The sequence below is a fragment of the Malaya genurostris genome, chromosome 3 (genome assembly GCF_030247185.1).
Source record: "Malaya genurostris strain Urasoe2022 chromosome 3, Malgen_1.1, whole genome shotgun sequence".
Lineage (NCBI taxonomy): Eukaryota > Metazoa > Arthropoda > Insecta > Diptera > Culicidae > Malaya > Malaya genurostris.
This window is the reverse complement of record NC_080572.1, coordinates 269,421,055-269,436,646: the sequence shown is the minus strand read 5'-3', so window position 1 is coordinate 269,436,646 and position 15,592 is coordinate 269,421,055. Positions and strand designations below refer to the sequence as shown.

The following is a 15,592-nucleotide window of genomic DNA, read 5'->3' as shown; positions in this document are numbered from 1 at the left end:
CGTTACATATTTTGTACTGTTGGAAACATGGGGATATTGTCTTTCATTCTACACGAATACTTTGTAGGTACATGAAAATTAAGGAGATATCAACAAAAGAGAAAGTAAACGAAGAGAAACTCTCATTGGTTTATGCGCCCTTATGAAATGTTGACATCGAGTTGTGGAGAGCCCAAGAGACAAATTATGTTGCTGCAACCCATTCCTAACCAGTCAACAACCAAAATTGCTTACATTTTTTGTTACACACTGGTCACCGAAACATAGTTTGCTACTAGAGAGAGTAACTAACAAATGAGTACACAGAGTTGCTTACTGTACAAAAACTTTGTATGTTGAAACGGCAATGGATGTATTAGTAATAGAAGAGTTAGACCGTTGACGAAAGAACGTGTTGGAGGAATGTCTGGATCTTCTCGTTGAAAACCGTTCCTCCGAAGCGATTTTTTCGAAAACCATTTCGCCGAATGATACATAATTAGAACCGGCGATTATTTCCTGAAGGCAAATCATCTAGCTTTAAGCATTAATGAAGTAAACTTACACGGAAAAAAATATGAAATTTTAAGGTGACGCAAATCCGTTATATAGGTTATTATTGTTAGGAACGTTGTTCGAGTAACAATTTAAAAGTAATTTTTATTTTACAACATAATTCGAAAAATTACTTCATTTTAGCATTTCAAAATATACCAGAACGCATTGAACTTGTGTTTGATCGATTCTAAAAATGATCACTCACGGGTTAGCCTAAGTTTGTGCCTAGAGCACATAACCGTTTTTAATTTTGCTTACGTTTCGTCTAAAACTCATCAATGCATAACAGTTTATGTTGAACTGTTATGCCACCTACCAGTTCAACATAAATTGCCCTCTGTACGGAGACACTGACAGCGTTTCAAGCAAGAAATGGGTGTACTTTTTCCAATATATATTGTGGTAGTGTAGAATGCGTAGGTAACTTTATACATATATTTCAGAAATATTTCCTCACCCATTTCTCGCCAGACGGTACTTTTGGTGTTATTGATTGTTCTATTACATTTCTATTGCACTGGAGTCTTTAAGTATTTATGCTTTATGCTTGGAGTAACCCGAGAATAACAAGAAAATATTCAAATATGTGATTTCAGTGCGCCATACAACGGATCACTGGCAACATTCGCTAAGAATCGCTTATGTGGAAGCATGAATAAACTTTTTTTTTCCATTGATAAGGAGTCAAAGTCCACTAGAAGGAGAAATAGATTCTCCTAATCTAATCCTATCGACATTTTTTGTGCGACATAACATAACCTTTAAACCTAGTTACTAAGCTTTGGGTAAATCTAGTGTTACTTAAAGAAACGCAGAGTATTTTACTAGACTGTGCGGAATATTTTCTACAAACTAATAGATTTGGCGAAACGACTTCCTCGAATCCGAATTCCGAAAATAAAGGAAAATCAAGAAATTCATGTTCCGATAGTACTCGGCACCCTATGAAGTGCAACTAAGTCGAAAGGCTATTTAATACGTAACATCAAATAAATGAATAACGTGTGCAAATAATTTGTGCACTGCACTGGATGTTATTTTCGGTTTACAGTGTTCAATCAAAAAATGTTTTCGCAACGTCAGCCACCGTCACAAGCAATATAAAATACCCGGTTAAAATCTTTGCTGGGTGCAAACTTTTTGCTCTCATCCGTCTATTTTGCTGATACGTTTTTTTAAGTAAACAAATGATAATGTTTTTCATTTTTTTTTGTAGTATCATCACGTCGACGTTGGTAGATGCACAACGTTTCAGTGTCTCTATACTAATCCACCAATTCGATTTCGGTTTCGTTGATGCTTTGGTGCAAAATGCCCAAAACGGCTTGCGACTACCATCGCCATACGATGGTTCGTTGAACTTTCCACGGCGAGACGCGCGGTACACATTTTATACAGTCTATGTACATACAATCTACTCACATACTCGCGTTCCGAATGACCGCATGACGGGTGCTGCATGTGGTAGCGCAAGTATACTATTCAGTTTGATGCGTTCAGTGTGCGAAATTAATCTAAGGCGTAGAAAAAAAGCACCACCAAGATAAGTCGGCACAAGAGGCAAGAGTGGAGATGCTTCCATCTAGTGACAGCGAGATCCTCTGGCGGTAACCAAGCTAGCTAGAACAGCAAATGACGTCGGTCTTGGGAGCGACCAATGTGATAAGGTTGAACTATAGAAGCACTTTTGCAGATTGAAGCGAAATCTGAATTGCCACAAATGAAGCAAAAGTAATTCAACTCTTGGGTATTTGTGGGATTAGTAAGATGATTTGTCTTTTAAAAATTCCACTCAACTTTCTCCAGCAGAGGGTAATGAAACTTCTCAACGTGTTTAGATAACTACAGACTACAGACGCAACCGTTTGAACTAATTCATAGCTAGTGTACCAGTAAGTGTTACATAATGCTGCACGATTGCTCGCGCCAGATCGGCATGAAAGGTACTTGAACGATAACAGTTTCGACTTGATAGCACAGTTCGTAGATAAGAGCACAAAGTCGGATGGGGTGACAAAGGAAAGTAGCTCCCATTTCTAAAAATAAGATAGAGTAATGAACCCATTTTCGTCATATCCTCATAAGAAAAAAATAGAACATTGGTTGAAGCAACCAAATGAAAGTTTAAAATACAATATACGGAAGAGTCATCGGAAAAGACGGTTGAAATCATTTTCAGTGTAAGATCCTGGTATAAAAATTTGCAATATAAAACCAAGGGAAAAACATGACCAGTTTTCAACGAAAATGTATTTATCCGATTTTTGCATTGTAGATTTTCTACCTGTGTTTGTTGTTTATTCAGACTCAAAGATAATTTTGAATTACTTTTTAGTCGAGAGATCATGAATCTCACAGTTTGAATAAATACATAACAAGAATAATGCATAGCAGATCAAATTGAACTTGAGGTCAGTTTTGTTCTATCAAAATATTGTCAAATTTAACATTACTCCTTGGTTTTTATTCATAACTAAATATTTCGAACCTCAACCTGGGAAGATTTTAGGTATCAGTAGCATCGTAGCACTAACCATGCAATTTTCCTGCACTCTCATGAATCAGGTGCTAATTCTGTTAAAAAGAAAATAAACTTCGCATTGGAAAATCATCCCAAGTAAGAAATATTACATTGGTTCAGCAAGTAAGTTTTTTTTCATAATCTTAATCTTGATTTTATCGTAAAAATTAGCAATGAATTTCATACAACTTACTGTCTTTTGCTGTCAACTTACTGTCTTTTAACTTCATACAACTTTTGCCCACCTTTTGACCAATTACCTGATCCCCTCTAGAAAGGTCGTCGAAAGCTGAGATAACTAAGTGCTCACTAGTTCTTATCTTATGCCTCCCCGGGTGTCTATGATGACATTTGGTCAATAGAACGGCGTTGACTGGGTGCTATCGCCTTCTGCGCTAGTAGCAGAATGAGAGGGTGCGAATTTATTTGTATGTAATAATTTATGTGAAACGCGAACATTTTTGAAAATCTTTCAAATAGGTCAAAAATTTCACCTTGACGTCCTATTGCTGAAGTAAATTCGAACCCTTGATGTGACTTAAAAATGTCAACTTGTTTCCATTAAAAACCGTTTGCAGCATTCCTTGCAAATCATAATTTAGCATTTTCATATAATTTGACGAATAAAGCCAAAATAAGAGATGAGAACTACCTTTTTGTATAAATCATAATTTTATTCTTATTATAAGTGTTCTGTGCAGGAGGGTCTATAGAAAAAATGTTCAGAAATGTGCCATCTCATACTATGTTCCAAGGGTGTAATTGACTGGTTCAGAAGACTGAACGATTGGATGGTTTCGATATGGTAAGAAATTAAACATTGAATAAAAACTCGTGTTATGGTAAGATTAGCAAATGTTAATTTTTCATATGAAACTGAAGAACATAAACTATTGCAAGGGATCGTAAGTCTTTCCGTAATATTTGAATCCATTTGATGCAAACATTTCATTTAGGCAGGGCTGGTCGATGGAGTGATGACCTCGGAATGACGATTTGCTCTGTATAGGATATGGGCTATCGGAGTTCGATTGAGTTAACACCTTCCTGAGTCCTGAGTTATTTTTTTGTATAAACCAAACATATGGAAACATATTTTTTCTGTAAACCGCTGCCAGAGAGTAGGGCTAGGGATAGGTTCGAGCAGATACGGGTTGGGTTTGGGTTTGAAAGAATAACAAAGGTATTTATTGTGTACAATTAGCTCCAATGATTTTTATTGTACCAATGTTGCGTCTCGCACCTAGAAACCATCCCTTATAATTCTTTATTGAATTGCAAACTTCCATTTAATAGATTCAGTGCAGCTTTTAATCTGTTCAAAAAAGTTGTTTTCGCCAATCTTTTATACAGGGTGGGCCATTTAAAATAGAAGCATCGGGTAACCCAAAAACTTTTGAATTGTCAGACCGCGTAAGAAGCATCATTACCCGACAATCTTATCATGGAAAGGTACACAGCAAAAGAACGCACTGAAATTGTTCAAAATAACTTCGCAATTCATCATCTTGTCAGACTAGGCACATTTCACGTTGAATGAGCAAAATTGTCGGCTTTATGCCACTGAAAACCCTCAATTAATTGAGAAACAGACTCTATACGACCAAAAGGATACAGTTTGGTGTAGTGTTTGTGCGGATATGGTGATGGTATATGATTTTGTGAAGCTCATTGTTCGTGAAAATGGTTTGAATGGCTACTGGTTTAAACAGGATGGTGCAACATGCCATACAGCTCGGCTAACAAGAGATTTGTTACAATCATTGTTCCTTGGACAAGTCATATTGAAAAAAACGGTGATTTTGACTGGCTCCCGAGATTACCCGATTTAACGGCACTAGACATTTTTTGTGGGACTATTTGAAATCCAAGGTATACGCTGATAAGTCAAGAATCATAACTCAGCTCAAAGAGAACATACAAAGTAAAAACCCCAAAAAAGGGCACATTTTTTATTCAAGGCCAAAGGTGGTCATTTACGCTATATCATTTTCAAAAAATACCTATAACATATCTCCTTGAACCAAAAAAAGTTACAATAAAATTAAAATAAATTAAAATGTTCATTTATATATTTACTCTAGCTTCCCTCTTTAAATGGCCCACCCTGTACTCTAATGAACAATGGGAACAATTCTTTTTCCGCTGCTTAAATGCAAATGCTGATAAATGCAAAGCTGCACCTTGAAGAAATTATTTCCATTTTGACTTATTTTTCCTCGTTCATTTTATGTTTCGCAAGGTAAATCGAACTGTCAATTTCCTGTTTTCCAGAAAAATATTTAAGAAAAATATATGTGCTTGTGGTTACTTGGGTGCAAGATGACTTTTTCGTGCCTTTCGCTAGTTTCTGGTCGCTTCTGGCTTAATGCTCGGCTCAAACGCATCGGTTGTCGACGGCAGATATTCGGTGTTTGGGTAAGTAAGAACTTTTATTCTACCCCACCAACGAAATGAAGTAAAAAGACCTTTCAATTAAATCTTTCAGGGAAGCAAAAAGTGCCTCCCTACATCTCTTTCCATAAATTCGTTCTGCGCCCAATAAATTTGAACAATTCTCACCACAAACAACGAATAGTTTAACGAAAACTAATTCCAACCCAGATTACTACACGAAATCCTCATTCTCTTTGTTGTAAATTAGTTACCGCAACTTAATTTACTATTGAGGATGCCGAGGGTGGGGAAAGGAAACAGTTTGCTGAGTAACTGATTACTACTAGTAACTACTTTTGTACAAAAAATGTCTTCTTCATTTTGGAAATTTGACTAGTCTTCCAATCTTCCATTTTAAAATTAACGAAAATCTACAGAATCTACCGTGTGTGGCATTGCTGTAAATTGAGATGAGGACTATTGCACAATTATTTTAAAATTTATCTTGTCAAGTGAAAAATGTAATAAAATAAATTGATAAATTATATTTATTGTCGAAAGCTCAATTGACTTATCTTTTGATTGTATCAATTGTACCAAGAATATTTAAAAACCGTTCGAGCTATTCACTCCGCATTAGGCACTGTTTAGAGCCGCCCAACCACCAAACGGAACAAATGCATATGTGACATCTGTAGATCTGGCAATATCATACAACGCAAGATTGACATTAGCGTGCTTGAGGCACACACTTCACTTCCCCAATAAGAAAACTTATTGCATGATGTAGTAGGCCAGACGTTCATTGTAGCCCAAGTAATCAGCAAGTAGTAATAATGTGGTAGCTCGACTAATGTGATGACTGTTGGTACGATTACCCTATTAGCACCATCAAGCGGCGAGATTGGCGCATAAAAATGCTCTTGATATAGAAACAAGAAAACCGGTACCTTCGTATCGTCTCAGCGAAATGGCAAAATTATGACAACTTTTGAAGAACGTTATGGAAGAAGCCAACAGCAGTTGACTGAAGTGCGCCTTCGAGAGTCTCGACGATTCACGAGTGAGCCGTGTTCCGCTGAAAGCGAACACAAAATCTGAAGTGTTTTGTTTACAAATTTTATAAATATATGTTAATTAATGCTATAAATTAACGAAGTTAAAATGAGCCTCATTTGTGCTCGTGCTTCGGCACACAATTTCCGTGACTACCGTGCACTGGAGTGTGCTCGTTAATGAAAGTAGTTTCATCGAGAAAAAAAACTGCTTCGTCAAAAAAATCCTTCCATACAACTGAGGGAGTAAACATATTTACATAAAAACAAAAAAAAAACTCGACTCTGACAAACATACCCCATTTTACAATGATTTTTACGATGGAGCCAGTGTGAAATAATCTTAGTCAGTTGACGAGTTCCCAGCTGGAACAAAAATCCGCAAAAAGATTTCATTTGCTTTTGACCGGTTCGATTCCAGTCACAGTCTCTGCCGACATGAAGAATGAATCGAAAATAAATATCTCCAGTTGCTTGATAAATAGAAGTAAGAAACGTATTGTACAATAATACTTGAATTATCCGAAGGACAAACCTCACTTGACAGGTTGTAGGGTCTTTAAATAAAGAGGCCAAACAGAGGAGAACAATTCACGCTCATCGACAAACACTCTCGAAGGGGGATCTATAGAAGCTTTCCATGGTTGCCAAGGGTAACCACACCGACGCAACGCAACTGACGATGAACGAGTTTCGACGCAGGTATCTTTTCCTATGAGGCAAGCGGGATCTGGCCCCGTTTTCACGTCACGTCAAGATGCCGTGAGCGCCCGAACCGTACGATTTACGAGTAATTTAAATAAAGTGATTTATGATTGATTGTTTTACTGCTTGATTGAGCCCCGGCGTCAGATTCAACAATTCCGTTCAATTATTTACTTCATACGATTAATAGTCGCCCATCTAAACTTGATTCTCACATTATGTTCGAAAATTGACGCTATTCGTGCAGCGATTATTGTTCGAAGTGTGCTCCTAAAATGTTGTTTTTCTACGTTTTCATTACCGATCTCTGCAGAATAATAAACACTGATTTGAAGGTTATTTATTTTATATTTCAAATTACTCAAATGCAACAACTTTTTACCTAAATTGTAAGGTTCCTTAAACCCGAAATTCATAAAATAAAAAGTTTAGATCACACTTCATAAGTACAAATGCCTACGTCTGAAATAAATTAATTCTAACCCAAAATTGCATGGAAACAGGAATAATAATTTTTTACTATCAATAACGAGGGGCCTAACAATATTACGGTAAATGGCATCACAAACACTCTTTTATTTTGGTCATGTTTTCCACGTGTCGGTTTCATTTTTGCTTGACAATGAAGCAAAACATAAACAAACTAGCGATTATTAGAATTACTTTATCCAGTTCGCTCTAAAATACACCAGGTTTCTGTATATACTAAACGGCCCCTTTATTTGTATGCATGAGTACCGACTGAGCTATTCTTCGAAGATGTCAAACAATTTAATGGAAATAATAGGCGTGAGCTCGACTCGGACATTTCGTGTCTATTTTTGGTATTTGCTTGTGTATTTATTTCTAGGTCAATTTAATTTACGGCCCGCAGTAAAAATTTGGTTTCCCGTTTGATGGCACGGCATAACGCGATTGATACTATACTGGGCACAGACAATCAGATACGATCGTTTATTATTGCGCCATTGACAAAGGTTCGAGCGGGCTCGGTATTGCTCGGTTCACAATTCCAAGCACTTGAGATCAAATTACCGGGGACGCTGGTTGGCTAATATGTGAATTGTACCTTTTTTTAGATCTTGATAACGGTGAACCGAGCGATAAGAAATAAATTGGTAGGTGTGATCAGTTTTATCAGTTCTATTTGCCTCCCTCATATGGAAAGGTTATGCATTTACCGACGACACGACCTGCCACTCGTCTATCAAAACTGTATCGTAAATTTAACTACCCCTCAGTAACTGGAAATGTCAAATCGAAAACGCTAGTGAATTTTTTTAAACTGGCAGCACAAGTTTATATATTTATTGATTTTGAATAACAGTCACTATAACCTTGGTTACTGCATATCGAAGGCAAGATGAATGTAAACAAAATAAATTTCAGATCGGTTATTATATTACGGAACATTATAATGGATTTACCTGACTCGAGCGGAATATAAAAATTGAGGAGTATGAGTTATGTCTTTTATAAAGCCAAATTCAAAATTCAGGTCTTGACTTGGAACCGTTGTGTGAGAAGGAAGACATGGAAATGACCGACAACGAGCTGAGCGAAGCTAGTGCTCTGCTGTACCTGCATAACGTACGGTAAAATGATTTCTTCGTGGAATTCCACTAGTAATCCTCAAATAGTGGCCAACAAAGTGAAATACTGTTTCCACTGCTGCGCAATCAACCGACACAAAACAATTTTGACACCGGCATATTACACCGAATCCTACTGCCCAGAAAAGCTAGCAGTTGAAGTGTACGGATGAATCGCTGGAAGCAGATCATTGTCCTCGTTCGTTGGTTTCATCCATAGTTTCGATTAACTTCCGAAAATCGAGTCCATTTAAATGCATTTCTGCTTAATTTGGACAAAGTTTAACACTAATAGAACTATTCCACCGCTTTCAAAACATGTTTATTTGTTTTGGGGTTCCTTGGTAACTAGTCCATAGCAACTTAAACAGTGTTGCTCGAGAAGATTATTTTTATCATTTACAGGGGGTCGCTAGATTTGTGGTAACTGACGGTGAATCGTTAGCGAACAGTTTTAATGCTGATTTTTCTTCGGAGTGCCTGGTCGTGTCGTCGCATTTACTGTGACAATCAACTCGCAGACAGAAGGACCTATTTTCGCGAGCTTGATTTGCCTTAGTGAAAACTATATTTTCGGAGTTGTCTTCCCGTTTTCAAAACGACATGTGGAATGTCATAATATCGAGTCGTCAACTTGATTAATGAAGTAATCGATTAAAAACTTCTATAACCGACTGAAATTTAATTGATAGATTTTAAAATAATATTCAATTATTCAAATATTCGAATAATTCGAGAAGTTCAATAACAGAAATCGATTAAACGAATAAACGATTGATGATGATGACCCTAATAATCGACTAAAATTCAATCGATTAGTTTAAAAAATCTCAGTTCGATTTTGAAGTTATCAAGTAATCGAAAATTCCGCCATATGAAGAGACCATGCATAAAAGGCACTGAGCTAAGTAATAGTCAAACAAACTGATGATTCCTACGCTTGCCGGAAAGGCATCATCACACTACTAGAATACTGAAAACAGATCGCTCTTTATATTTTACATTCACACTTAGATTTCATGCAGTTCAGCATTTCCACTGATGAAAATTTGCGAGTAGATTTTCGTGATAAATAAAAATTAGGAATACAGATTTTACGGCCTAAAACCATATTTTTCAAAATTTTCATAATTTTTACTTCGTATATTTCTGTATTTATGTATACACTTTAATTATATTTGAACTACTTTGCACTGACGAGTCTGAGACGAAACGTAAAGAAAATAATTATTACTTAATTACTTGGCAACCTTGTCATATGAAATGAATTGAAAACAAGACGCAGGCAAGTAAATTAAATACAAATTTTCAATTCATATATTTGAATTTTTTTTTTATTGCTTAGTCGGTAATTTTGGAAGTTTTCAATCGTTGATTAAACAAGTGAAACGTGAACATTACTAATTATGAAGTTATCCAACATAGAATAGTGGTGTAATCATGCGAAATAGTGATCATGTTTTGAGACGAATCAATTAGTAAATATTTAGAAACATGACGACCTGTAAATCTAAACACGAAAAAGTTTCCTGAATTGGAAAGTGAATTTATTTTCAAAAGGAAAAAAGGACCACTGAGAGATTAAAAATCATTTCTAAAATGCGAAAGTAGAACAAAAACCTCAATAAACATTTTAAAATATTTCACAGTTTTGTTCAGAAATGTTGAAAGATATGATTCATGTTCAAAGTTATGAGATGAAGGAATGAGATGGAATTAAGAGCTCAGATGAAAGTGGGAGCCGTTACCCTCTTTGAAAGAGAAAGTAAATAAAGAGAAACTGTCAAATGTACTTATACAGATTACAAAAATCTGAATAGGTGACCTAGCACGAGAACCAGGAATGTCAAAGTCTTGGAATTATATTACATTTGTGGAATTTGGACTTTCTGTTTCAACAGACTTCGCAGCCGATTCATAACGTACAGAATCATTACATGGCTAGTATTACAATCATACTGACACAAAAAATCGATCACCAAGTAATTTTAATGAACGTGTAAGGGCATTAATGACGAAATCTCCATACAATGTTGGGGTGTCATTAACTAGTCGATCATTAAAAACGTCATTACTAATCCTCCCCTAATGGAATTGATTTTAACTTAAGTATTTTCATTAAGCCAACAGGCGATGAAACCTCTAATGTCGTTTTCACTTTATGCTAAACCTAACCCAGTTTCCACTCTATTTGCTGTCAAACCGTTTGTTTGATACTAGTTTCAAACCTAGTTTCGACGTTGTTGAACTGAAATTCGATTCAGTTTCGAACCTGGTGCTTTGTATCAAGTTTGCTCAAATTTCCGTTACTAAGTAACAAAAAAAAAACAACTAACCCAACACAGATTCATGAAAATTGTTTGCTTGTTGAAACTACCCTGGGCCAGTATCAGTTTTCTCAAGCGACATAAGTACTTTTTCCTCAGTGTTTCCGGTAGAAAGTTTTCATCACAGCAGGCTAGACATCGAACGAAAAAAATCTCCCGTCATTGTATTTTGAACAACTTCAAGGTAGAAAGCAAAAATTGGGCAGTAAATCCAAATTGAAGCGAATTTCAAGCATTTTTTTCTGGAAATATCAAGAGCATAAAGGATCAATTACAAAATGGATGGAATTGTATGTTTTGCTCTGTTCAAATTACCTTAATTTTAATTCAACGGTATTTCACTTTTTTATCAAGACCAAACGTTCGACCAACGAAACCCATCAGGAACCGATGGACGCGGGACGCCGTCGACGCGGCAACAGATCTCGATCGAGGTCCCGTTCCCGACAAGGGATGGTCCGTAGAAGCAGCCGTACTCGCAGGAGTCGTTCCCGTAGCCGTTCTCGCAGCAGACGTAGATAGAGTTGAAATCTTTAACGGTGATGTAGGGACATCGAGTTTTCGAAGTTGGGTGTGAATAAAAATTTCATGAAAAGTTAAGAAATGTGATCAACTTGAATTCGGAGAAAGCATGAAATCAGTCAAAAAGCATTCCGCTATGTGAGTGATAAAACAGTCTAGTCTACATTCGTTTATAATGTGCTTTTCAAAACTTTCAAGTCTCCATTTGATCCAACCAAGTAATTTCTTTTTTAGTGGGGGCGGGTTAGAAAGTTCCTTATTAGAAAGCGGCGGTCTTTCGTGAGCTAAACTGTGGTCCATCCGTTTGCCTGGGCTACTCCAAACTTGTTTCTTTACTAGTTAAGTATGAACACTCGTTGTGACGAAGCTGGATCACTTATATTGAAAATTGTATTCTGCGAAGTGACGCATTCCGGGTCAACCAATGGTCAGTCGAAAGTGTCGGCCTCTTGCGTATAAACCTGCAATAGTCTCGTTTGTCCGGTCTACTCAAAGTCAGTGGCGATGCCGCAGTTAGATCCGAATCAGTGATAACGATCTCAGATCCGAATCAGCGATAACTTACGTCCAGCTAACCTATGTCGTATTTTATTGATCCCAGTCGCTTTGCGCTGAAATTTGATCTATGGAACGATTTTGTAAAGTTTGTATTGTCATTTGTTCATTTTTGTAGGTATTGGTATGCACGCTTGCTGCCCTGCAAAGAAAATGAGTGCAAAATAGTTGCCCATGAATTACCCCAAAACTGCATTTTTTCGTTTGTGCAATGTCAATACTAATCCTCCCCTAATGGAATTGATTCCAACTTAAGTATATTTATTTCGAATTTTTTCCAGAATTTTCGTTCAACAAAATAAATTCAAATGTTTTGCATGATAAAAAGCATCATTCGAACAACATTTTGTAGTTTTTTCGTGAAAAAATATTGAGAAATAAGTCGGTGAAGAGGTATTTTTGAGGACGCTTCTTAAAAATCATGATTTGCGGTGTCCACTGTATCTCAGCGCAGACTAATCAGAAGTGAACAAATCAAAGTAGCATTATATGAGTAAAAGTTTTTCTAGACCCCAACATTTCTGTTAGATTTTTTTTTTTAATATTTTTGATTTTTGGTGATTGTTCAAAGTGAAAATTACGATTTTTCACGAAAAAACCCGCCATTTATAGCTGTAAAACCTTCCCAAAACAACAAACAACGATAAGGAAAACGTTGGGATCTGGTTTTTATATGTAGAAAGTGTGTGCAAAATTTGAAAAAAAAATGGTGCAGTAGTTTTTGAATGACGATGGACACGGACTTCAAAACCTGCTTTCGAGAAAAACGCGACTAAAGTTTTGTATCTATTGTTATCAATGGAAATAACATATTACTCCAGAGAGCCCGCAGGGTCTAACATTTTCAAAACATAATTTTTTTTAATAATTTATTATAATGAAGCATTTCAAGAATGTTTTGTGAAGTTTTGAAGTCAATCGAAGTAAAAATCTTGGGCCTATGTACCGAACTCTTACCGTTTCGCAGTATGAGATAAGTAAAGATAAAGGCCCGTAACTTGCTGAGTTTTGCTTCTATAGGCTTGAAAATTTCACAGAATATTCTTGAAATATTTTACTATAAGAAAATACAAAGAAAATAATAAATGATTTTTCAAAAGTGTAGACCCTACCCGCCCCGAACCTATAGTTTCGACGTAGTTCAACTGAAAATCGAGTCAGTTTCGAACCTGGTTTCTTATATCAGGTTAGCAAGAATTTCCGTTGCTAGGTAACAAAAAAGAAACAACTAATCCAACACAGTTTCGTTAAAATTGTTTGCTTCTTGAATCTACCCTGGGTCAGTTTCAGTTTTCTCAAGCGACATAAGTACTTTTTCCTCAGTGTTTCCGGTAGAAAGTTTTCATCACAGCAGGCTAGACATTGAACGAAAAAAAATCTCCCGTCATTGTATTTCGAGCTACTTCAAGATAGGAAGCATAAATTGAGCAGTAAAACCAAATTGAAGCGAATTTCAAACAATTTTTTTTTGGAAATATCAAGAGCATATAGGACCACTCTCGGAATGGATGGAATTGTATGTTTTGCTGTGTTCAAATTACCTTAATTTTATTTCAACGGTATTTCACTTTTTTATCAAGACCAAACGTTCAAACAACGAAACTCACCAGGAACCGATGGACGCGGGACGCCGTCGCCGCGGCAACAGATCTCGATCGAGGTCCCGTTCCCGACAAGGGATGGGCCGTAGAAGCAGCCGTACTCGCATGAGTCGTTCCCGTAGCCGTTCTCGCAGCAGACGTAGATAGAGTTGAAATCTTTAACGGTGATGTAGGGACATCGAGTTTTCGAAGTTGGGTGTGAATAAAAATTTCATGAAAAGTTAAGAAATGTGATCAACTTGAATTCGGAGAAAGCATGAAATCAGTTAAAAAGCATTCCGCTATGTGAGTGATAAAACTGAGTCTAGTCTACATTCGTTTATAATGTGCTTTTCAAAACTCGCAAACTTTCAAGTCTCCATTTGATCCAACCAAGTAATTTATTTTTTAGTGGGGGCGGGTTAGAAAGTTCCTTATTAGAAAGCGGCGGTCTTTCGTGAGCTAAACTGTGGTCCATCCGTTTGCCTGGGCTACTCCAAACTTGTTTCTTTACTAGTTAAGTATGAACACTCGTTGTGGCGAAGCTGGATCAGTTATATTGAAAATTGTATTCTGCGAAGTGACGCATTCCGAGCCAACCAATGGTCAGTTGGAAGTGTCGGCCTCTTGCCTATAAACCTGCAATAGTCTCGTTTGTCCGGTCTACTCAAAGTCAGTGGCAATGCCGCAGTTAGATCTTAATCAGTGATAACGATCCTAGATCCGAATCAGTGATAACGAGCATAACATGAATCAGAAAGATGCGGCGAAACCATATTAGCCAATTTAGCACTTACGTCCAGCTAACCTATGTCGTATTTTATTGATCCCAGTCGCTTTGCGCTGAAATTTGATCGATGGAACGATTTTGTGAAGTTTGTATTGTCATTTGTTCATTTTTGTAGGTATTTGTATGCATGCTTGCTGCTCTATAAAGTTAATTAGTGCAAAGTAGTTACCCAGAAAAAATTACAATAAGTAAACCTATTCAACCGATCTGGTAAGAACATGTACCATAAATCACTGATAAACATCAACTGGTGTCACTTTCGTGAAAGCTTAGGGCATTTATTCATATTAATGTGATCTTCTCCATTCATTTGATTATAAAATCTACCGATTCCAAATAGTAGGATGAAAAATAGACAATGGGGTAAATCATTCATAATCTTTTTTTTTTCAAAGTTTAAGTTATTTTCAAGATCTATTACCTATTTTTATCAATACCGACTCGGACATTAAAATCTCCTCCAATCCGTAGAATTTCTGTAACAATTGAGCCTCATTGGAAACGGGAGGAGGAACTGTTTAAAAAAAAGTTAAACTAAGCCAAATTCCAACTTCAGGAAATAATAAAATAGTTCGGTACCTATTCTAACAAAATGAAGTTGAAACCAACAGTTCAGTTAACCTCGTGGTATACCACTGTGGCTTCGATCTACTTCCATGATTGGATGGAAGAAAAAAAAACTCTAATAAAATATACCTCCTAACGGACAAACCAGCCAATGGCATTTGACCACGAGAGCGGTCTGTCCCCGAAAACAAAAAAGAGCATCCAAAAATAGTAAAATTATGCTAATATGCGTCCTCCAATGCTTTGCGATTTTCGCGCAATCCGTAAGCCTCTCCACAAACGTTGACCGGTGGAGAGATCGTAAACGATCTATTTGGCCATTTATTTTTCCATTCATTAAATTAATAAGTCGTGACGACAGGGCCGTAGCCAGCAACTGGATCGCGAGTTGCTTTAGAAAGAGTTGGTCATGAATAGTAAACAATTTTTTTCCAAACTAAGAAAGAACAAAATTATCATGTTCGA

General features: G+C 36.6%; 1 protein-coding gene and 2 long non-coding RNA genes across 8 annotated transcripts in view; 2 read left to right on the top strand and 1 right to left on the bottom strand.

Moving 5' to 3' along the window:
• The window catches only part of LOC131439151 (sestrin homolog), a 119,225-nt gene that overhangs the window by 72,305 nt on the left and 31,328 nt on the right, over positions 1 to 15,592 (bottom strand). The gene's annotated exons all lie outside the window — the stretch shown is intronic.
• LOC131439153 (uncharacterized) lies at positions 11,266 to 11,717 on the top strand. Its single transcript, XR_009231067.1, has 2 exons — positions 11,266 to 11,403; positions 11,468 to 11,717. It is a non-coding gene; the product is annotated as an uncharacterized LOC131439153 (long non-coding RNA).
• Positions 13,173 to 14,020, top strand: LOC131439152 (uncharacterized). Its single transcript, XR_009231066.1, has 2 exons — positions 13,173 to 13,706; positions 13,771 to 14,020. It is a non-coding gene; the product is annotated as an uncharacterized LOC131439152 (long non-coding RNA).